General features: G+C 38.0%; 1 long non-coding RNA gene and 1 pseudogene across 1 annotated transcript in view; one reads left to right on the plus strand and one right to left on the minus strand.

Moving 5' to 3' along the window:
* Nucleotides 1–23,907, plus strand: part of LOC140618495 (uncharacterized) — a 123,697-nt gene that overhangs the window by 86,720 nt on the left and 13,070 nt on the right. The window lies entirely within an intron of this gene.
* Nucleotides 16,923–17,054, minus strand: LOC140618883 (U4 spliceosomal RNA; annotated as a pseudogene).

Raw genomic sequence — 23,907 nt, forward strand, 5'->3', positions numbered from 1 at the left:
AGATGTTTGTTTACTTTTTAAAATTGCAGACACGGCAAAGCACTCAGGCCTACAATTGCAATTAATAGTAATTTAGGTCAATCTCTCCTGGGGTGAAGCTTCATTTTGATTTTAGAGATAAAGACAAATCTTTCCCTTGTTTTGTGTTCAGGTAACATTATGTTGCTTATCTCTTCTGAGTCACCGATATTTGAATTCTGCCCCCCTCAGATTGTATGAACAATACATACTCATTGTAAAAATTTCAAAACACTACAGAAAGTGAGATTTCCCTCTTTTTAACTCCTTCCCCAGAGAGAGCCACTGATAATGGAGTAGAATACATGATGCATGCTTTTTGTCACCACTCAGGTACTTATCACATTACCCTACATAGAATTTTTTTCCCAAATAGCATCCTATGAAAATTGTTCCACAGCTTATACTTTTTGCCTAAGATATCACAATTATTGTTTGTTTGTCTCCTCAACTAGGAATTTGAGGTTAAAAAGGGGAAACCTGTACTTTATTAGTCTATAAACCTATACCTTGCCCAATAATTTGTACATAGTAGGATTTAATAAATATTTGCTCAACAACCAAATTAATGAATAAATGATTTTTTTTCCAAAATGATATCATAAATACCTTTCTGTGTCTACTGAATGATGCTTGCTTCATTGTTTCAGGGTTGCTGAGAATTACATTGTGTGGATGCGATGAGCTCTTTCAGTAATCACTAATAGGTACTTAGACTTGGGTTATTTCCAATTTTTCAAGCTTATATCTGCTCTGCACTGAATATCCTTATAACATATAAGTCTCTGCATACCTCCTTATGTAGTTTTTAGACTCTCAGAAAGGCTTATTTTGAGATATTGCCAGATTGCCCTTTCGATAGGTTGTACCAAATTATAATACTATCACCAGAGAATCTTCTTTTCTGTTCTCTCACTAACACTGAATATTAAAAAATGTACGTATTTTTGAAATTTCAAGCTTACAGAAAAGTTGCTAGAACAATGCAAAGGGCTCACCCAGATTCCCAAATTGTTAACATTTTATCACATTTATGTTCTTTCCATTATTTTTTCTCTGAATCTTTGGAGGGCAAGCTGCAGACATAATATCCTACCATCTCTAAACATTGCAGTGTTTATTTCCCCAAACCACATTCATTTTTCTATGTAACCTCCATGCAACTCTCCAAAACAAGAAACCAGCTTTGGTGCCAATATAACCATCTAGTGCACAGACCTCATTCAAATCAACTGTCCCAACCATGTGCCTTTTCTCTCCTGGTCCAGGATCTTCTCAAAGAATATGTATTGCATTTAGTTCTTACAGGCTTTCAGTTTCCTCCAATATGGAACAGTTCCTCCGTTTGCCCCCCTGTGTTCCTCCACAGTTCCAGAGCGTACGAGTCTTACATTCTCTAGGATGACCCTCAACCCAGATTTACCTGCTGTGTTTTCAGGTGTACTGAGGTCATGCTTCTTGGGCAGAAAGACCACAGAAATGATGCTGTGCAATTTCAGTTCCACTGTGTCGGGAGGTACATGGCAGTGATCATCCCATCCTGAAGATGTTATTGTTGGCTGCTGGTCGTGTTGGTGCCTGCCAGGTTTCTCTACCTCAAACTTATCATTGCCCTTTTGTCACTGACTGGTATGTTGTCTGAGATTATGTCAGTATTCTGTTCCTTGTCAAACCTCATGGATGGCTCCTGTCTGGATCAACCACCTCTGTGATGGTTGCCAATTGGGGATTTTCTATCCCCATCATTCCTTCTAGACTAATTTTAGCCTTGTGATGTAAGTAAAACCTTTTCCCTTTCTCCCATTTATTTGTATCAGCAGGAGCTATGGATCCTTATTTTATAATCCATTTCTATCATTACTTATTTTGATGCTCAGATTGTCCCAGATTTGCCCAGTGGGAGCCACTTCAAGGATGCAGTATCTCCTGTGCCCTTTTGACTTCTTTACCTTCTGGCACAAAGGGATATTCTAGGCTAATCTTTTCATCTTGCATTTTCCCTGACTCAGCCTTGGAATCAGTCATTTCTTTGATTAGACCCAGTTTATTTCAGTGATATTTAAAACCAAAATATGGGCACTCAGTATGCTCATTGCTACTGGGATGTCATTGCTTCTGTCTACCTATCTATGTATCTATATCATTGATGTAATCCATGTGTATATGTACTTATCTAGCTATCTGTATATGTACATGTACACACATATCATTTATTCATCTTTAAGCCATTTCCATATCTATTTGCATACATATTATAGAACCACAAGTTCCTATTGATTCCTCTGATTCCAATCCAACACCTCAGGGTTCTTTGGGTTCTTTCTATCCTTCCCTTTACGTTTGTAAATATCTTCTTAGGCAGTTAAAATCTTGGCTCTCTTTATTATCCTCAATAAATACTTTTTAAAGATCTCATTTATTTATTTGAGAGAGAGCATGCAAGAGCAGGAGAAACAGACTCCTGGCTGGGCAGGGAGCCTGACTCAGGGCTCAGTCCCGGGACTCCAGGATCATGACTTGAGCCAAAGGCAGATGCTTAACCCACTGAGTCACCCAGGCGCCCCATCCTCAATATTTTTACTTATTTGCTCAATTGATTTACTTTTTTGCTTGATGTAATCCATTTCCCCACTTGCTTTCTGTCTTCTTTGCCCACCAGCTCAGCATCTGCCTCACCATCCTGCGTCTTGGCTGCTCTGTCAGCCCACACCCCAAGCAGCCCCCAAGCCTCTCTCACCACCCAGACTCTTCAGCCATTGGCATTTCTCTCTGATCCTCCCTGCTGCCAACCCTGCATCCTTGGCCGCTTTCATATCTTGCCTCCATGCTCCTACTCCCCATCAGTATTTTCAGTTACTAAATATTACAATTCTTATAGTTTAAAAGAAATGTCAGTGTTGTAGGTTGAGCTCTTTAATTGTTAGTGAGGTTGAGTATATATTCATGTTATTTCTTATTTGAATTGCTTATTTTGCCCATTTTCCTACTAAGTTCAGCTATTATTGGTATGAAAGGGCTCTTTGTACAGTAGAGACCTTGGCTCTTGGTCATATGCTACAATTTGTCTTTTGATTTTGTTTATGGTGTTCATTACTATTTAAAAATTTTACATGATAGAATCAGCCTGTTTTTTTTTTTCAGGATTTTGTATTCCCCAATTTTTATATAAATATTTTTCCCTAGCATTTTAATCAATCAAAAAATAGGTAAACCATTAATGTCTGGAATACACACACACACACTAAGATTTTTATTTATTTGAGAGAGTGTGTATGCTCTGGACTAGGCAGGGGTTAGGGGACAGAGGAGAGGGAGAATCAGGCTCCCCACTGGCCAGACAGCTCCATTTCAGGACTCCGGGATCAGGAATCATGACCTGAGCTGAAGACTTAATGACTGGCTCATTACTGAGCCACCCAGGTGCTCCTGGAATATATTTTAGTATTAGGATAAAAGCTAGGAATTTTTCTCCCAAAGGGCTAGACAGTTATCCCAACATCTTTTATTGTACAATCCATAATTTCTTAACTTAAATTGTTGTCATTATTACAAAGTAAGTGTCAATATATACTTGAGTCTGAATGAATTCTCCAATTTGTTTCACTGATTTGTCTGTCTCTTTAGGCAATATGCCACATCATTGATCACTGAATTTTTGTTTTAAAGATTTTATTTATTTATTCATGAGAGACACAGAGAGAGGCAGAGACATAGGCAGAGGGAGAAGCAGGCTCCCTGCAAGGAGCCTGATGCGGAACTCGATCCCAGGATCCCCAGATCACGACCTGAGTCAAAGGCAGACACTGAACCACTTAGCCACCCAGGTGCCCTATCACTGTAGTTTTATAATACATTTTTAACACCTGGTAAGGAAAATCCACCTCATTGTTCTTTAAAAAGGATTTTTACAGCTCTATATATTCATTTTTCTTAGCAAAGTTAAGAATTATTTTGCTAAGATCCCAAAAAATGTTTTTGAGGTTTTAATTTGGATTGCATTAAACTTTAGAAGAATTTGGAAGAATTTATATTTTTATGATGTTAGATTCCTCAAAGAAGAAGGTATCTATTACCATTCACACAAGTCTTTACTTTTATGTCCCTACATAATGTTTTATATTTCTCTGCATTATGGTGCTGCACATTTCTTGTTATGTTCATTCCTAAGTATTTTCTTATTTTTGCTGCTATTGGGTAATGAGTCTTCTATTCCATCATATTTTCCGACTAGCTATTACTCATATGTATGAAACTATATGGAGAGGAAGCAGTCCCTGATGGTTAGACAGATGGGCTTTGGAATGAGGCTACCTGGATTTCCATCTTGGCTCTCTCATTCACAAGCTATGTGACTGTAGGCTGATAACTTTGCCTCCCTGAGCCTCAGTTTCCTCGTTTTAAGGATAAAAATAGTACCTATTTGATGGCAATGTGCCTCATACATATTAAGTCCTTAATAGCTATAAGTATTATTATTTAAAATTTTTGTAATGAGCTATTTTCCTGAGCTGTTATAATGTATATATTTTCCTGAATTATATCCTCATAATTTTTATATTCTTGTGTTGAATTGTATTATTTCTAATAGTTTAGCAATGATTCTTTTAGGTTTCTTAGAAAGAAAATTATATAATATATGAATACTTTGTTACCTCCTTTCCAAAAGCTATATCTTGTTTTATTTTCTTACTTACATATGATGTCCTGATCTTATTTCTGATTCATCAGAAATACTTCTATTGCTTAACTTTTGAGTAAGAGGTTTGTTATTAGAGACACATGTATGTCTTTATCCTAAAGATATCCAGGGAGATCTAAATAGATATATGTTTAACAATGTTATAGAACAATGTTATTTAAAATTCCTTTTCATTAGAAATGGAGATTACATTTTATCCAATACCCACCCCCCATCCCACCTCCTGGCATCTAAGGAAATGATCTTGTCATTTTTCTATTTTGACCTCTTAATATGGTGAATCGTATTTACAGATCTCCTAATATTACACCATACTCGTAAGTCTTGGAGCAAGCCCCTGTTTGGACATATTATGGTAGCTTTTTAATGTGCTGCTGTAATTGGTTTGTTAATATTTTATTTAATGTCTTATGATCGGTTTTCTTTTTCCTTGTTGTTTTCAGCTTTTAGTGTCATATATGTATGTGTGTGTGTATACCTGCTTTCTTAAAAACTCAGAATACTGCTTCTTTCCAAATGCTCTAGAGTGCTACGTTTTTCCTTAGTTGTATTTGGAAAGTTACTATATGGTAAAATTGACTTTTTGCAGGAAGGATATGCAGTTTTCTGAATTTCAACATGATAGATAGATAGATAGATAGATAGATAGATAGATAGATGATAGATAGATAGATAGATAGATATGCATGTGTGTGTGTGTGTGTGTGTAATCAACACTGTAATTAGGGTATAGAATTATTCCATTGCCACATACATCCCCCAACCTGAGAAAAAAAGGAGGGAGGGAAGGGGGAGGAGGGAACCTGTAGAACACAAAAGCAAGGAGCAAGGGGGTCTCAGAAATATTTTCATGGGGTGCAGAGTAGAATAGTGAACTATGGTTAGTGGGATGGAAGGCTGCCGGTCATAGTAATTTGTATCTTAAAATTACTTTGTGGCTATAGACTGTTAACATGTCAGTTAGCAATTATTTGGAATGTAACTACTGAAGACAATGTGTTTTCTGAATCTAGTTTCAGCTTCTCTCTCTTTTTTTTTTTTTTTTTTTTGCTTCTCTCTCTTTTTTAAAAATTATTTATTTGAAGAGAGAGAGAGAGAGAGAGAGAGAGAGAGAAAGTGAGATCAGGGAGAGGGACAAGCAGACTCCATGCTGTGTGGAGGTGGACCCAGGGCTTGATCTTATGACCTTAAGATCATGACCTGAGCTGTGGTCAAGAGTCTGTGGCTTAACTGGCTGAGTCCCCCAGGTCCCCCTAGATTCAGCTTCTTGATTTCTTCTTTGAGCCAAGAGTTGGTGAGGTAGAAATTGTCAAAAAAAATAAATAAATAAAAGAAAAAAAAGGAAGCAAGGAAAATGTCTCAATTTCTAGTTTTTTGCCTTTGCTATTAATTTACATTTTTATGACATCAAGGTCAGAGTTTGTGAGTTGTAATATATCTACTTTTAGAATTTTTAGGTTTCCTTTGTGGCCTAGCACATAACAAATTTTTGCAAACACCATATGACACTTGAAGAAAAAGAATATTTTCTGTTTCCTATGCATAGAAATATCTACAGTCCTATTTAATAAATTTTATTAATTGTATTATTTAAATTATGTATATCCTTGGAAAACTGAGTGGCTCAGTTGGTTTAATGTCTCCCTTCAGCTCAGGTCATGATCCCAGGGTTCTGGGATGGAGTCCCACAGGCCAGGCTCCCTGCTCATCTCTACCCCTGCTCTCTCTCTGTCTCTCTCACTTGCTCACTCTCTCTCTCTCAAATAAATAACTAAATAAAATCTTCTTTAAACAAGATTATGTATATCCTTAATATTTTAAGTTAGTCCAAAATCAAGAGAGGGAAGTTAAAGTTTCTTTTGTATTTGTGTTATTCCACAGTGTATTTATCTAAAGTTTTTACTTCATATATTTTGATGCTATGTTATCTGAAGTGTCATGACATTTGTTCTCATTGTGTTTCATACCCTTTATCAATTATGGGTGGTGCTTTTTCTCATTCAGTAAGTTTTGGTTTCAGTTCAACCTTTTCTGATATTCAGATCATGGATCCTGGTTTAGTTTGCATTTACCTGGCTCATCCCTGAAAATCTTTTTACTTCTCACAAAAAGAAAATCTTTTTACTTTTCACTCACATCCATTCCTTCTCCTTGCCTCCTTCCTCTGCCCTCCACTGTGCAGACTGGTTACTAATTCAGTTTGTCATATATTTTTACTTTCTTAAAAATAATACACTCAAGCCTCTTTTCCTTGATTTGTCAAGAAAGAGAATAATGTATGAGAGTATAAATCCACTTTTTATCATGAAAGGTCACAAATCTAAACATTCATATTTCCTTCCCCTCCTCCTTTTGTTATGATCTGAGATTGCTATCACAGTCAATTATAGATACTCCATGTTTATTATTTATTTTTACATAACAGGTTTTCTTTAGGAATGACGTAGTTTTCATTTTGACTTAAAATTAATTTTCACAGTTATCGAGGCTTCATTTTATATTTAAAAGGATCCAAGACTCAATTCTTATACTTTCTTTCAGTAGCTTTCCTGTTTCTGATTCTTATTTTGAATTATCTTGTTTGTGATTATCTGAGTTTTATTACTAAAACATTTTTGAAAAGAAACACTGATGGTGGGATCCCTGGGTGGCGCAGCGGTTTAGCACCTGCCTTTGGCCCAGGGCGCGATCCTGGAGACCCGGGATCGAATCCCACGTCAGGCTCCCGGTGCATGGAGCCTGCTTCTCCCTCTGCCTGTGTCTCTGCCTCTCTCTCTCTCTGTGACTATCATAAATAAATAAATAAAAAAAATTAAAAAAAAAAAAAGAAACACTGATGGATCAGATAATCCCCAAGTAAATAATAAAATATTGGTTGGGTGTAAAACTCTTAAGTCATACTTTTGTTTGGAAGAGTTTGCAGATGTTACCTTTGTTTTCTGACATGCATGAATGTGGAGAGATTGAGGGTTAGCTAATACTCTTCTTGTTGATGACTTGGCATTTTTGGCTGGATGCTCAGATAATTTCTTCTTCAATCCTTTACACTGACCATCTTGATCAGACTATATGTAGATTTGACGTCTTCTCTGAAAAGATTTTTGCAGAGCACCTGGGTGGTGAAATGGGTATCTGACTCTTGGTTTTGGCTCAGGTCCTGGTCTCAGGGTTTTGGGATGGAGCCTCATGTTGGGCTCCATGCTCAGTGGAGAGTCTTCTTGGAGTTTTCTCCCTCTGCCCCTCTTCTCTCTCTCTAAAAAGTAAGTAAATCTTAAAAAAAAATATATTTTTGCAATGCTATATCTCTACTCAATCTCCATATTCAGCTTCTTCACTTTGCTAGAAGCTGGATTGTTTTTATGACGTATTTGCTCTGTTCTCTTCAGTGTGTTTGCTTCCATTGTCTGCCGTCCACAGCAATCCTCTTCTTGAAATTGTTCCAAAATCTTTGACCTTTTCCTTTGCATTTTGTGTGGTTTTTCTATAGGTTATCTTTAATACTCCTCACTTGCTTTTCTGCTGTGTCACTTCTGTCCTCTGTGTTTCTCACCTGTTTGATGGTAGCGCAGCAGGATTATTCTGGAGCATAATTCCTTACCTTGGCTCCCTGATTCTACTAATCTTATCTGTTATCATCTTATCTTTAGTTTCTTTGAGGCTGTGATACATTTGTCTTTTAATTCTTTTTCTGTTTCTTGTCTTTTTGGCCATATCTTTTTCCAAAACGGAGTCTCTGTTTTTAGCATGATCTATTTCTTCCTTTTCTTTCCTGTTGTCCTTTGAAAATTTTCATAGTTTTGATATTTGATGTTATTTAAGCTTACTTATTTTTGAACCAGAGTAGTTTCATCAGACCTATTATTTGCCCAAATTTAGAACAGCTATATTCTCCTTCCCCTCCTTCCCTGTTTACCTGGTCTTCTCTGTACCCCTCAGATTTTGAATTTAAAGGTTGCTCTTCTGGAGCCTGGAAGGTAGGAGAGGAGGGGCAGGGGCACTGGCAATGGTTACAAGTGCAAATTTCATGACTTTTGGTGTACAGCACATGGCTTGAAGCCCTGTAGGGGAGTCACTCTGCTTGGCTGGGGACACAACCAATAGTAGGCAGTGAGGGGAAGGGATGCTTTCAAGTTTCAGGTGGTCCCAGCTTCAGAGACAGTCCTTTCTAGGGCCGCCACATCTTTGCCATAAGGGCAGGCAGTTTCAGGCCATCTGTCCAGCAAAGCTCCTCTGCCTTCTATGAGACTGAGTTCTAGGGATTTTGGCTCCTCTACCTATGCACAGGGAGGGAGAGAGGCCAAGAAAGCCATTCTTTACAATCCACATCTTCCCTCAACCCCCTCAGCCCAAAGAAGGTGCTGTGGCCTCTCTGTTCTGTAAAACTTTGTCATCAGAATGTTTCGTCTTGGTGTCTATCCCCTTGAAAGAATTCGGTTTCCTTCTTGGTTGGAAGCACATATCAGAGGCTTGTCCAAGTTTGGCCAACTTACTGTTTCCTGGAGTAAGGGAGAGTCTTCTAGACCACTGGTTCTCATCTAGGGGCAATATGGCCTCATCCCTCCAGGGACATTGGCAAAGTCTAGAGACATCTTTGGTTGGTGCAGTTTGGGTCGGGATGCTTTTGGCATCTAGTGAGTAGAGGCAAGGGATATTATTGAACATCTTACACTGTACAAGGTAGCCCCCCACAATAAAGAACTCTCCAGTCCATGAGTCAGTTGTGCAAGGTTGAAAAACACTGTTCCAGACTGGCATTCTGTGGCCCATCTCTTAGACTATGCATCTCCCTGTTGCCACCCCAGCAAATGGGGTGATATCATGAGAGTCTTCTGAATTTCCTTCATCTAACATTTTTTACCATTGTAGGGAAGATCAACATATCAATTCTCAGGGTCTTCTTCCAATTTGATCCTTTTTTTTTTTTTTCCAGGAAGATATATATATATATACTTTTCAAAATTTGACGCAGGTAGTTGGGGTTCATTCCAAGCTCCAGAACTGCTGGCTTATTCTTGGTCATTTAAAATTTACTTTTGTTTACTCTCCTCAGAGTTTGGCCATGGCTAAGGAGATTTGTACTTTAAAATACCTGGAGCAGGTAGCCTGATTGGCTTAGTTGGTTAAGCAGCTACCTTTAGCTCATGTCATGATCTCAGGGTCCTGAGATGGAGCCCCACATTGGGCTCCCTGCTCACCAGGGAGTCTGCTTCTTCTCACTCCCTGGTGCCCCTCCCTGCTCCCCCCTCTACCAGCTTGTGCTCACCCTCCTGCTCTCTCAAATAAATAGATAAAATCTTTTTTTAAAAATGCCTGGAGCACTCAGCTCTCATGCTGCAAGGCCTCAAGACTATTCCGTGAAAAAAAAAAAAAAAAGTTTGATGAAGCTATTGAGTGGTTCTCTATCACTCTCCTGTCAGAAGAGGAAGAGAAAATTCCTGTTGTAAATGTGTGGGCCCTCTCCTGCCCTGTCCCCCTTGGAGCCTTTGTGATTTGCTCAAAACTGGTGGAGCCCTCGTACCCAGTGCCAAGTTTTTGTTACTGATTAGTTTCTCCATTTTGAACACACACACCCCTAAATTAATTTTTGTTCATTCTATTCTATTCACTGAGAGGGACATTTAGTAAGCCTGCATTTATTATACCATCATTCCTTGAATGTTTCAGGTAATTTTAAAGAAAACCTCACAAAAGAATTCAGCCATTTGATTCCATATTCCAGCAGCAGCCATTATGACCCTTTCAAATCATCCTTTCCTGTGCATTATCTCACTTAATTCTCTAGCAGCCTTGTTGAAGTGCATAGTATTATGCCCATTTTACAGTAGCTCTCACTCTTCTGTGGCTCATGAGTTGACGTGAATTGTATATACTTGACTCCAAATTTTGTGTTTTTTTTCATCCATGTTCTTCTCAAGAAGTGAAGTGATGACCTCCTTGTCTGCTAGCAAGCATGTTGATGGAGGAAATGGGATTCTGACAAGACATTGCTCACCATGTATACTTTGCCTAAGGGCATATTTAACTGAACTTAATTGGAACAACCACCCAGGGTTTTAAAATTTTTATCATTAATTTTTCTATGTCATTATTAAGCAACTGCAAGGATTCACCATCATTAAAAGCAGGGTTAGGGGTACCTGAGTGGCTTAGTGGTTGAACGTCTGCCTTTGGCTCAGGGCATGATCCTGGGGTCCTGGGATCAAGTCCCGCATCAAGGCCCCCACAGGTTGCTGCTTCTCCTTCTGCCTCTCTCTGTTTCTCATAAATAAATAAATAAATAAATAAATAAATAAATAAATAAATAAATAAATAAATAAAATCTTAAAAAAAAAAAAGCAACTGTTATTATAGGAGCAATTATATGTGAATGTGTTTTTCCCCTCTACCTACCGGAAATAGGAGAAATCTAACAGACCTATTGGCTCACCCTGGATTGGGATTTTCCACCTGGACCCTGTCCCCAATCTACTAGGCGATGGATCACTATGTTCAGGTTGCCCAGAGGAAAGAACACTGTGATCCTTGTCTCAGCTCTGTGACCAAGAGCAAGTTCTGTAGCAATTCTAGGCTTCATCTCTCCCCTGGTGGGAGTGAAAAGTGTAGGGTTGTATGTTCTTTCTGCCTTTAAGTTTTCAGATTTTGTGAAATCCAAACCTGGGAATTGTCCCCAGAGCATAGCTTCAGTCTAGGCTTTGCTGTGTTTCTGGGTATATCCCCAGAGAAGTTTCCTTGGGTCTCATTTTACCCATTGGTAAAATAATCATGTTAAATAAGCTCTGTGGTTTTCAAACTGTGTTCTGAGGAGCCCTAGGAACTGTGGTTGGGGAAGCACGCTAGTGCTTTATATGCTTCAGTCCTGGGTAAGGTTACATGTATAACAGGTATTCTATTATTTACAAATTTAAAGATTGATGCCAGATATTTGTTCAAGGACAGCCTCTTCCCTGAAAGAGTTTTCCCCAAATAAACATTCTTAGAAACCAAAACTTACTCCTTTAAGCATCATTTTGATTTGTTATCAAATGGGAACGGATATCAAGTGGGTTTAGATGTCTTGTCTTATTGAACATAAGAGACTGAATATTAAAATTTTCTTGATGTTAAGGATCATTGTTAATGAATATCAGTGTGACACAGGGGCGCCTCGAGCACCTGGTTGAGTGGGAACAGCTATCACCCCTTCATGGACTGTACCCATGTGAGAGTGCTTCTTTAGTTTGTATGTCTGTTTGCTGTGATTTCCTCTCTCCCCCATGGCCTTTGGGCTGATGTCCTCACACACTGCATGGAGGGGTCATTCTAGACCCTGAGAAGGTCTGACCACAGTGAGGCTCACTTTTAGGGGCATCCTCACCCTCCTAGTATACTTCTCTCTCCATAAATCAGTGGTCTCGGGCTTCCTCTCTTGGTTGTTCCAAGATACTTCAAACCCAACACTCTTGTCTCCACTTCCCACCAACAGCACCTTTTCCTTAAAAGGCTCCTCATCTCTGTGCCTGACCCCAGGAAAGAAACCTGTGGCTCATACTGGATTCTTCTGTCATCCTCAATTTCACCATCTGATTAGTTACCCTGTCCTGGATCTGCCCCCAGAAGAGCCCAGTAACTTTTCACACGTCTCCTGATTTCTCTGGAAGGAAGGAAAAGGCAGGGTGGCAAGATAAAAAGAAGGAAATGAGTACCGAGCCTCTCCTCTTTGTTATAGGCACAGTATGAAGAATTTGACATCAAACAGGTGGGATCAAATCCAGGGCTGCAGCTTCTTCGCTTTGTGACCTTGGCACAATAACATCTCCCTTCCTGAGCTTGTTTCCTCATCTCCCAAACGGGTCGATAAGGTGTATTTTGAAGATGAAATGACACAATAGACCTGGTACATATTCAGTGGTTGGTGTATTGTAACCAAGCCTTCCTGTCATCCCTTCCTTCCTCCTTCCTTCCTTGCCTCACAGTCTGTCTGTCTTCCTTGCCTCACAGCTGTACTTTTCCATCCAGGCAATGCTCTCCCCCACAGGCATGTGTGCTGTTTGGGGTGTGGGCATGAGATGAGGCTGTGAGTTGCATCACCTCCTCCAGTTTCCTTTGCTGGCCTACAAATGTCACGTTCATCCAAATAGCAATTTCAGGGCATACTTCTTTTCTGATTTGTTGGTGCTTCCGAAAAAATTAAATGGAGAGAACATTGAGGTGCCAAGAACATGTTGAACTCACTGTAGAAGCAGAGTCAGCTATTCCCCCAAGTCCCAAAGCTCTAAAATTAGACTCAGCCAACCCTGTGAGGAGGGCTAAGTTTACTCTTGCCCCCAAAGCAAAGGGCATCCTATTTACCCGAGGACCTGAAGTTTGTGGGACAGACCCTCAAGGCCTACCCAGAGCTCATAGCATCTCTCACCTCTATCCACGTCCATGTTGAACCATGTTCTATGCGTGAGGCTGAGCCCCTGCCAATCAATGTCTCATTTAATTGTTTTCTCTTTTAAAAATCAGCTGTATTGAGATATAATTTACATGTGAGAAAATGCACTCATTCCAGGTGTCCAGTTTAAGGAACCTTGACAAAAGCCCACATTCATGTAACTACTGACACAGGCAAGACAACATTTCTATCACCCTGGTAATTTTTCTTTTAAATTCATAAATGTTACAACCACCCAGAAAAGAACAGAGATTAATATTACAAAGTAACATTTACAAACTTGCCACCAAGATTTAGCAAATGTTACCATTTTGCCATATTTGCTTTGGTCTAGTCTCACTTCTCATTCTCTCTCTCCCCTCTCACTTTATCCACCTTCCCTTTTAAAAAACTGGAAAAAAATTCTTTTGAAGAAACAAAACATTTTAGATACACTTGGACCCTTCTTCATCTCAATCCTCAAAGGTAACCACTCTCATGGCCTGTATTTTAAAGGTAACATGTCCTACCTGCGCTTTGAAACTCGTATTGTATTGTGTATGATCACGGACAATATACAGCTTTGTTCGGGAGGCTTCTGATATTTACATAAAATAATGCCATAATGTACATGTCCTTTTACAACTTACTTTTATTCAACATGTGGTTATGAGATCTAGTCACCTTTTTTACAAGTTGATGAGGTTCATTCACCTTAATATAGTTTGTGGTATACGACTTTTAAAATTTCCTTATCCAGTCCCCTATTGGCAGGCAGTTAGATTGTTTCCTTTTCTTCTTCTTCTTCTTCTTAAAAATATCAGTGCTGCAGGGAATATTCTTGAGCCTGTATTTAAGAGTTATTCTAGGGTACTTGCCTGAAAGTGGAATTGTTGGGTCATAGCATCACAGGGCATACACAACTCCAGCTTTACTAGATATTGCCAAATTGCTTTCCAAGGTAAGGGTACCCACACCCAGACTATACAAGACTTCCTATTTTCTCGCCTCCTCTGTATTGTTAGATAACCACCCCCCACCAGTCTAGTATTTATGAAAGGTCTGTCAGTTGTTTTAATTTGTGTCTCTGGTCACCAGTGAAGCTGAGCATGTTTTCATATATTTATTGGCCTTTAAAGTTTTGTTTTTTTTTCCTGTGAATGTCTGTTGATATTTTTGTCTTCTGATTGCTTCTACTTCTACAAAATACCAAGCAAGGTCAGCAGCTGTGAGTGAAAGGTGGTGGGAGTTGGAGATTTGAGGGGAGTGTTAGAGGGGAGAGTGGTTTATCTTACTTTGGGTTGCTCAAAAGCAGACCCTGAGACAAGGATGTAGTGCATGTAGTATATTTGGAAGGTGATCCCAGGACATACATATGGGAGAGGGAGAAGTGAGGCAGGGAAGGGAAGAAAGCCAGTGAGGGGTTTATGTGGGTAACTGCAGGTCAATCCCACTGGGGAATTCTGGGAGCCACCTTTGAGGGGAAGGGAACTGGCGTATCTATACATCAACTCTGGGTGGTTTTTCCAAGAAGGCTACTCCTGTGTGGGGATTCCATAGGTCTCCAGCACTTTCACAGCTGCACTGGTAGAAAGAGACCTCTGGCACCAGAGAAAGCCCTTAGGAAAAGACATGTAGGTAAAGGCAATCAGGATTTGGATCAACACTGAAATGGTCAGTGTCCCAGGCTCATGAGTAGGAGAGTGAATTAATCAGTGACAGTTAGTAGGCTGACTGGGCAGTGCCATAAAGTGTGCTTCAGGGCTAATGGTGGTGGTTTAAAGGGAGCCATGAAATGCCTGGGTGACTCAGTAGAGCATACAATTCTTGATCTCTGGGTTGTGAGTTAAAGTCCCATGTTGGGTGTAGAAGTTACTTAAAAAGAAAATCTTAAATAAATAAACAAATAAAAAATGGAACCAGAGAACATGACAAGTGCCCAAAGGATCTTGGCTATCACCTACCCTCTGGCTTATAGATGAGGAACTTAGGCCCCCTAAGGAAAAGGGACTTTCCCAAAATCACAAAAGGACTCAGTGGGGGAAAGATGGAAAGCCATGTCCCGTTAGGGCCTTGCACAGAAAATAAAACAATTTTTTAAAAAGATTTTATTCATTTATTAATGAGAGACATAGAGAGAGCGAGAGAGAGAGGCAGAGACACAGGCAGAGGGAGAAGCAGGCTCCATGCAGGGAGCCTGACATGGGACTTGATCCCGGGTCTCCAGGATGACACCCCGGGCTGAAGGTGGCACTAAACCACTGATTTGGCACTAAACCAAATAAAACAATTTTTTAAAGCTTTTACAGGGCAGCCCGGGTGGCTCAGCGGTTTAGCGTCGCCTTCAGCCCAGGGTGTGATCCTGGAGACCCAAGATCGAGTCCCATGTCAGGTTCCCTGCGAGGAGCCTGCTTCTCCCTCTGCCTGTGTCTCTGCCTCTCTCTGTGTGTGTGTGTCTCTCATGAATAAATAAATAAATAAAATCTTAAAAAAAAAAAAAAAAAGCCTTTACAGGGGCACCTGGTGGCTCAGTCAGTTAAGCATCTGACTCTTGATTTCAGCTCAGGTCATGATCTCAGGATCCTGGGATCAAGCCCCAGAGACAGGCTCTGCACTCAGCTCAGAATCAACTTGAGATTCTTTTTCTCCCTCTGCTTCTCTCCACTTGTGCATGCTCTCTCTCTCTCAAATAAGTGAATAAATCTTTTAAAAATTAATAAATAAATAAATTAATGAAATAGCTTTTATTTTACAAAAGTAAAGCATGATTACTGGAGAAAATTCAGAAAATATGAACAGAAAGAAATGTAAAAATCACATCTGTAACTGTAAGCAACTTAGTTTCTTTCTAGGCATATCCATATCCAAATAGTTTTTTTTTCCATATAGTTTTTCTTCAACAAAATTTCTTTTCTTTTTTTTTAGGATTTTATTTATTTATTTGATTTCAGGGAGAGAGAGGCAGAGAGAGCAAACATGAGTGGGGGGAGGGGCAGAGGGAGAGGGAGAGAGAATCCCAAGCAGACTCTGTGCTGAGCATGGAGCCCTATATGGGGCTCAATCCCATGGCCCTGAGATTGTGATACAAGCTGAAATCAAGAGTTGTATGCTTAACTGACTGAGCCATCCAGGCACCCCCCCAAAAATTTCAATCACATTATACATGCAAAACTTACCCGCCTATAAAATGATTTTTTTCATATTACAGTGTATTAAAGACATACATTATATGTATGTCTTTCCATATCACTGAATATTCTACATAAATATTAAGTGCTCCACAACATTCCATTGTTAAACATTTAAATTGTTTGCATTTTTTTCATTACCATGAACACCATTGCAACAAATTTCCTGGAAACCAACTCTGAGCATGACCATGACTATTTCCTAAGAATAAATTCCTAGGAATGGAATTGCTAGCTAAAAGTATAAGCACTTTTTAAGGATTTTTTAAGGGTGTTGCTACATATTGCCAATTTGATAAACTTTGTTAACTTTGGGAACGATACAACTATTTGCCCAGTTGCTCAGGCCAAAATTCTTGAGTCTTGCCTGTTGTAATTTTTTATTTTGTATAAGATTCCTTTAGGGTCCGTGGAAATAGGTTTGCTAAACAAAAAAGGTATGCTTGTGTCGGGGCTGAGTGGCTCAATTGGTTAAGCGTCTGACCCTTGACTTCTCCTCAGGTCATGATCTTGGGGTCCTGGGATCAAGCTCCACATTGGGCTCCCTGCTCATCAAGGAGGCTACTTGAGATTCTCCCTCCCTCTGCCCCTTCCCCTGCTCTCTTTCAAGCTCTGGGCCTTTCTCTCTCAAATATTTTTAAAAAGTATTCTGGTTTGCCATTTTGATATACACTGCCAAATTATCTTTTTCAATTAGCAATAATCGCGTCTTGGATAAACCTCATTGGCTACGATACTGCCACGGTGCAAAGCTGCCAAATTATCTTTTAAAAGTATTTACAGCAATTGAAAGTTCTTATGTAAAACCATGCTATTTTTCTCCCTTTTCTATTAAATATTTGGGTAGATTTAAGTAGTTGTTCCTTTTTTGGTACAGATCATGTACATTTTTGAAAGTTTATTTTTAGATCTATCTTTTGCTTTTTATTGTTGGAATGAATACCATTTTAAAAATCTGCTATAAAAAAAATAAAAAAAAATAAAATAAAATAAAAAATAAAAATCTGCTATATTTTCTACTTGGTCATTGCTGGAAATCTAAGAAAAGTATTGATTGTAGTATATTTATTTCAAACCATTTAAATATTTATCTATTATTATTTTTAATAAGTTTTTAATTGATTTTCTTGTTTTTTCCCCTAGGTAGAAAATTATATAATATGTGAATATTGATCATTTTGCTTTTTCTGCAAATATCTATACCTCTTGTTTTATTCTCTTCACTTCAGAATAGAGGGCAAAATGGGTGGTAATGAATTGTCTCTTTGTCTTCCCCCATGATTTAAGGGGAATTCTTCTGGTGTCTTCCCACAGAACATGATGCCAATAGTTATTTGATGTGCATGTGTAATTTTTTTTTGATCATGCTATGGAAATATCTTTCTATTCTTTTTTGTTGTTATTGCTGTTTTTGAGAAGGGCTGTGCAGAGAGAGAGGGAGAGAGAATCTTAAGCACTCTGCAGGGAGCCCAATGTGGGACTTGATCTCATGACCCTGATATCATGACCTGAGCTGAGATCAAAAGTTGCACATTTAACTGAATGACTCACCCAGGTGCCCCCTTTCTATTCTTATTTTATGAAACATTGCTATCAGGGATATATGTTATTTTAAAAAAACAGATTTTGGGCATTTATTGAGATTATTTTTTTCTCTTCTTACATCAATAGCCTATACAATTTTGAACAATTGTTGCTTAATCTCATATTTCTTCTTTTAACATACTAGTTAGTTTATTTGCTAATATTTTAATTATTTTGCAGGTATATTCGTAATTGGGTTTGTAGTGTTCCATTTTGTGCTTTGTCTATTCTTTTCATTTTGAGTCCTGCATAATTTGTAAAAATAATTGAAAATTTTCTTTCATTACGCATTGAAATAATTTAAATGGCAGTAGACTTCTATGATATTTGAATGTTTGAGATAATTCTGCTTTATCTGATGTTCACATTGAGGCTATGCTTTCTTCTTGTTCACATTCCCTAGAACCTTTTTGCTTTTCTTCTTACTCATAATCTCTCTGAATCATTTTGGTTCGCTTAAGTGTTTTGTAGGCATTCCCAAGCTGTATTTTGTGTTTTAATTTAAGCACGTTTTAAAAAATATCCTTAAACTCTTTTTCATTTATTGTCATAATAATTTCTGTTATTTAAAAATATTCAATTATTTTGTTGTGATTCACTGCAGTATTACTTGCTTTAAATGCTGTAACATTTATAATTTTTGAAGTAATTTAATGATGTAGATTCTTAGACTTATTAATAATTGAATTATTATTCCTAAATTCTGTAGTCCATCAATTTTAGAAGCAAGATCTTGTCTTGTGTCTCTCTCTATGAAAGAGGAAAATTACACATTTTTACTTCTTTTTATCCCCTCCTCTGTCAATCTCAACTCCAAATCTACTGCACCAGATTAGTGTATTCTAAATTTTTGTCCCACTGTATTATAATGAAATTATTATTGATAATTTTATCATGTGCCTTTCTCCATCAAGGAATTGAATATTTCTATTCTGTTTTATAACCATATACCTAGCAGTTATTAAGTCTTAATTCCACACTTAGAATTGGGGTGGATTTGACTCTCTCCTGTGACACAACTTCCATGTTCAAAGTATGTATTCAGCTAGTTCTTGAGAAAAAGTGTTTGTGATCTTCTCCCCAGATTCTCCAATGTTTCATTAACATCTTGTCTGCTTCCTTACCAGGTTATTGGCGCTTTGGCTGGACTCAAAGTTTGGGTCCATGTTCTTTTTATTCCCTCAAACCTTGTTTTGTCTCTGGCAGTGAATTGTGTGGCAGAAAAGTCAGGGTCCTGCTTCTTCTACATGGATATTTACATAAATTTATATATATATATATATATATATATATATATATATATATATATAAAATGAAATACTTTTATCAGAATTTGCTTTGTTACTGTTTGACCAATATGTTTTGGCCTCTCTGGTAGGAATGCCAGTTGTCCCACAATGAATCTGTTGTCTTTCCTACATAGGTTTTCCCATTCTTTTGTTCTTTGTCCCTATATCCTGCCTTATTTTTCTCAAGCCTACTCCTCCCACCTCACTGATTTGGGTTTCTTCAGTGATGAGTCTGTTTTTCATTGCTTTGTATATCTTTTTTTTTTAAATGTTGCAATAGCATTGTTTATTTCCTTAATGATTTTTCTTAGCATCACCCATTCTTTTGTTAACCTGATCTGTTGTTATAAGGATCTCATTTTTTTCTTTGGAGCCCTTGATGATTTTTCCCCCCATTCCATTGAGAGTGAAAAGTATATTTGCCCCAAGTTTTCATTTGTTTTATGGGTTCAGTTTTCAGAAACACATTCTTCATATCTCCATGCTACTATGTTTATTTCATTCTCTTTGGTTGGAAAGTTTTGGCTCATGTCCACCTTTATCATCTTTGGATAGAATTGCATTTAGGATTTTTATTTGCCTCAAACTAGCATGGACAGATTTTCCTTGGTGATTCCCCATACCTCACACTTCATCCCTATGTATTTGAGTAGATTTGGCATGATCTTACTAGAACCATACAAGTGTCTATATATTTTAGATGCATTTAGAGAAAGATTTAGAAGGATACAAAACTAACAGAAAATGTTGATTACTTAAAGGTAGATTTGGAGAGAGAGACTATTAACTGTTTCTTTAAAAATCTCTTTTTAAAAAATGGACAAACATGAATATCAGATAAAATTTATAAGTGACTAAATTACCATGTAAAAAGATGCTTGACTTTGCTGATATCCAATGAAATGCAAATTAAAGCAACACTGAAACATTATCCTTTGTATATCAGATTGGAAAAAAAATTAAAATTTTGTAATACTTAATATGGTAAAGATATGGGGAAAGATACACTATTTCAAAAAGTTTCTTTTGAAAAGGGAACTTGAAGACTGTATCATATAACTTAAAATATTATTTCAGGCATTTAAAACCCAGATTGTAATGGGGGTATGGACAGAGTGGGTTAATTTAGTCTTTATGTATTTTGACTAAAGAAATATTTCATATCCTTTTAAGAACACTATGAACAAATTCAAGATCAGACTTTATTTTGCCTTTAGTTTTTATGAACTGTTATGTTTGCCTAAAATGGTGATTTCTCCACTGTTTTATCAAATACCAAATACATCAACATTATAAAACAGATATTTACAGAGCCTGAGAACTTCAAGTTCCTGTCAAGGTGACCTTGTAGCCCCAGGTTGATGGCTCTTGCCCTCAAACTCTACCCCAGAGAAATGATAGAAATGGGAGAAAACATGGATTTGAGGAATTAACAAAGAACTGACAGAAATCCTTGGGGAGTCTGCAGGCTGCCTTGAGCTGGAGTGTGTATGTGTATATGTGTGCTGGTGATAGTGTGCATATGCATATGTGCTGTGTGATGGTGTGCATTTGCATGTGGTGTGTGTGTGCATGTGTGATGTGTGTTTGGTATGTGTATGCAGGTGGTGTATGTGTGCTGTGTATTGTGTGTATGCATGTGGTATATGTTTATGTGTGTTAATGTGTTTGGTGTGTGTATGTATATAGTGTGTGTATATGTGTGCTGTGTGATTGTGTATATATGCATGTGGTGTATGTGTGATGTGTGTGCATCTGCATGTGGTGTGTGTATGCATGTGTGCTGTGTGTATATGTGTGCTTGTGCATGTGTGATTGTGTATGCATGTGGTATGTGTGTGCATGTGTGATGTGTGTTTGGTGTGTGTGTTAATGGCATGTGCATGTGTGGTGTGTGTGTGCATTTGTGGTCTGTAGTGTGTGGAGATGTGTGTGTGCATGTTCACGGATGTTGAGGGGTAGGGAATAGGGCAAGCAAAGGCAATGGTGGAAAGATAGATTAGAGCAGTGATTCTCCATCCTGGCTGCACATTAAATATCATCCGAGACAGCTCTTAAAACTCTTCACACCAGATACAATGATAGGTAAGAGGAGATTTGAGTTGAAGTATTAGAAAAAGTTACAACATCTGCAACTTACTTTCAGTGGTTCAGCAAAACAAAAGTAACACTTTCACCCCCAAGAGAGAAAGGAAGCAAACATGGCAACCTTTGATTTGGTGAATCTATGTAAAGACCAGACCAGTGTTCAGGGTGCTATTTTTCCAACTATCTTATTGGTTGGAATTTTTTCTCCAAAATACAGTGTTGAGAAAATCTATGTTTACCTCTGGATCTCATCCTCAGGTATTCTGATTTTATAGAGTGTGAAGTGACTTTTATTTTTTAAAGCTCCATATACAATTCTGATGCTGAACCAGGATTAAAACCTGTTGGGTTGGAGGAAAACTTTTAAAAGTCCTACTCTTGCTGCTCCTCCTAAAGTACCCTCATACTGTCTTTGACTACCATTTCATAGAAGTTGGAAGCAACAGCCCAGACCTCCAGTGTCAGTGGAGTAACAGGACAGCTGTATGTTCTGCTGGCCATTGTGGAATCTCCAACTCATAGTCCAAAGTAGCTAGACACTGGAGAAGTATACCTCTCATGAAAGAAAGGAAAGAAACTGTATGCATCCCATCTGAAGCAGAATTATTGAAACCAATGGATCTAGAATTTAAAATAAACATTATAAAAATACTTAAGGACATAAGGGAAGATGTTAAGAATATGAAGAAAAAATTTTAAATGGTTTAAAAGAACTGAGTGGAAATGTTAAGCATGAAAAATATAGTAGTTGAGATAAAAAGACACAAGACATGGAATTGATAGCAGGACAGAAACAGCTGAAGAACAAATTAATGAAATGTAATATCAGGTTGAAGGACTTGCCCAAGAAGCAGCAGTAAATGATAAAGAAGGAAAATATATACTATTAAAAATGCTTTGAAGTATGAAGGATAGAAGCGGAATTGCCAACATTCAGAAAATAAGAACTCTAGGAGAAGACGGAAAATGGAGAGGAGAAAATATTTGGAGAAATGGCAAAAGTTCAACTTTCTAAAATTAAAGACAAGAGGGCCTGTTGAAAAGACTTATAAAACACCATGCAGAAGAGATAGGGAAAAACCTACAACCTGCTTTAGAGTGAAACATGAGAATACCAAGGACACATTCTGAATGTTTCTGGAAAAGAAGCAGATTGTCAACAAACAAGAATCAGACTGACATCAAGAGGATACTGCAAATAATAAGGAAAAAAACAAGGGGGAGTATATATAAATATTGTCAAGTTCAAGAAATAAGGGAAATTAGGGATCCCTGGGTGGCACAGCGGTTTGGCGCCTGCCTTTGGCCCAGGGTGCGATCCTGGAGACCCGGGATCGAATCCCACGTCGGGCTCCCGGTGCATGAAGCCTGCTTCTCCCTCTGCCTATGTCTCTGCCTCGCTCTCTCTCTCTCTCTGTGACTATCATAAATAAATAAAAATTAAAAAAAAAAGAAATAAGGGAAATTAAACCTGAGTATGGGTCTTTTTTTTTTTTTTTTCCTGAGTATGGGTCCTAAAGACTACTGTAGTGGTTACTACTAACCACAGCAAGAACAAAAGCAGAGTATATAACTTTTTTTTTTAAGATTTTATTTATCTCTGTGTCTCTCTTTTATTTATGAGAGACACAACGGAGACATGGGCAGAGGGAGAAGCAGGCTCCCCAGAGGGAGCCCAGTGTGGGACTTGGTCCTGGATCCTGGGATCACACCCTGAGCTAAAAGCAGACGCTCAACCACTGAGCCACCCATGCATCCTAAAGTATATAAGTTTTGAACCAGCAAAAGGAAATTCCCCCTATTCAATGGGAGAAAAAAAAAACAAAAAAGAATCTCTATAAGTTGTGAAATATGTTCCAATATAACAATTACAACAAATACAAATGAATTAAACTTACTTATTAAAAGACACCTAAGATTAGACTTCTTAAAGTGTCAATATTATTTTTTTAAATAAGAAATAACTTAACATGAAAAGACAAAGAAATTGGGACAAAGACTGTATTCCAAGCAAATAACAAAAGAGATCTAGGGTAGTAACTTTAATATGAGACAAAATAACATTTTTGTATAAAAAGGCATAAACATTTTATATAAAAGTAAAATAAAGAGGTTGTATACTAGTAAAAGGAATAGTATAAAAGAAAATATAACTAATAGGAAAATACATGCACTTAAAAGTATATGAATATATTGAGCAACAATTCACAGAATCCCAGGGAGGTGTTTGATAATCATTATTTGTCATTGGACATTTTATCATACTCCTCTTAGAAATGGACAGGTTAGTGGTCTAAAAAGTAATCAGAATTTTTTTTTTGAGATTTTATTTATTTATTCATGAAAGACACACAGAGAGAGAGAGAGAGAGGCAGAGACAAAGGCAGAGCGAGAAGCAGTCTCCCCAGGGAGCCTTGATCTCGGAATCCTGGGATCACACCCTGAGCCCAAGGCAGGCGCTCTACCGCTGAGCCACCCAGGCGTCCCAATCAGAACTATTTTTTTTAAATCTCTTTGCTACTGGTGTTTTGAGAGTTCACAATGGTATACTTTAAGCATGAGTCCATTTTTTGTGCATGTTGTTGGGTACTCATGGCCTTTTTCACTGTGGCAATTGATGTCTTTCTCTGTGGGAGAAATTGTTAT

The sequence above is a fragment of the Canis lupus genome, chromosome 26 (assembly GCF_048164855.1).
Source record: "Canis lupus baileyi chromosome 26, mCanLup2.hap1, whole genome shotgun sequence".
In the NCBI taxonomy this organism is placed as follows: domain Eukaryota; kingdom Metazoa; phylum Chordata; class Mammalia; order Carnivora; family Canidae; genus Canis; species Canis lupus.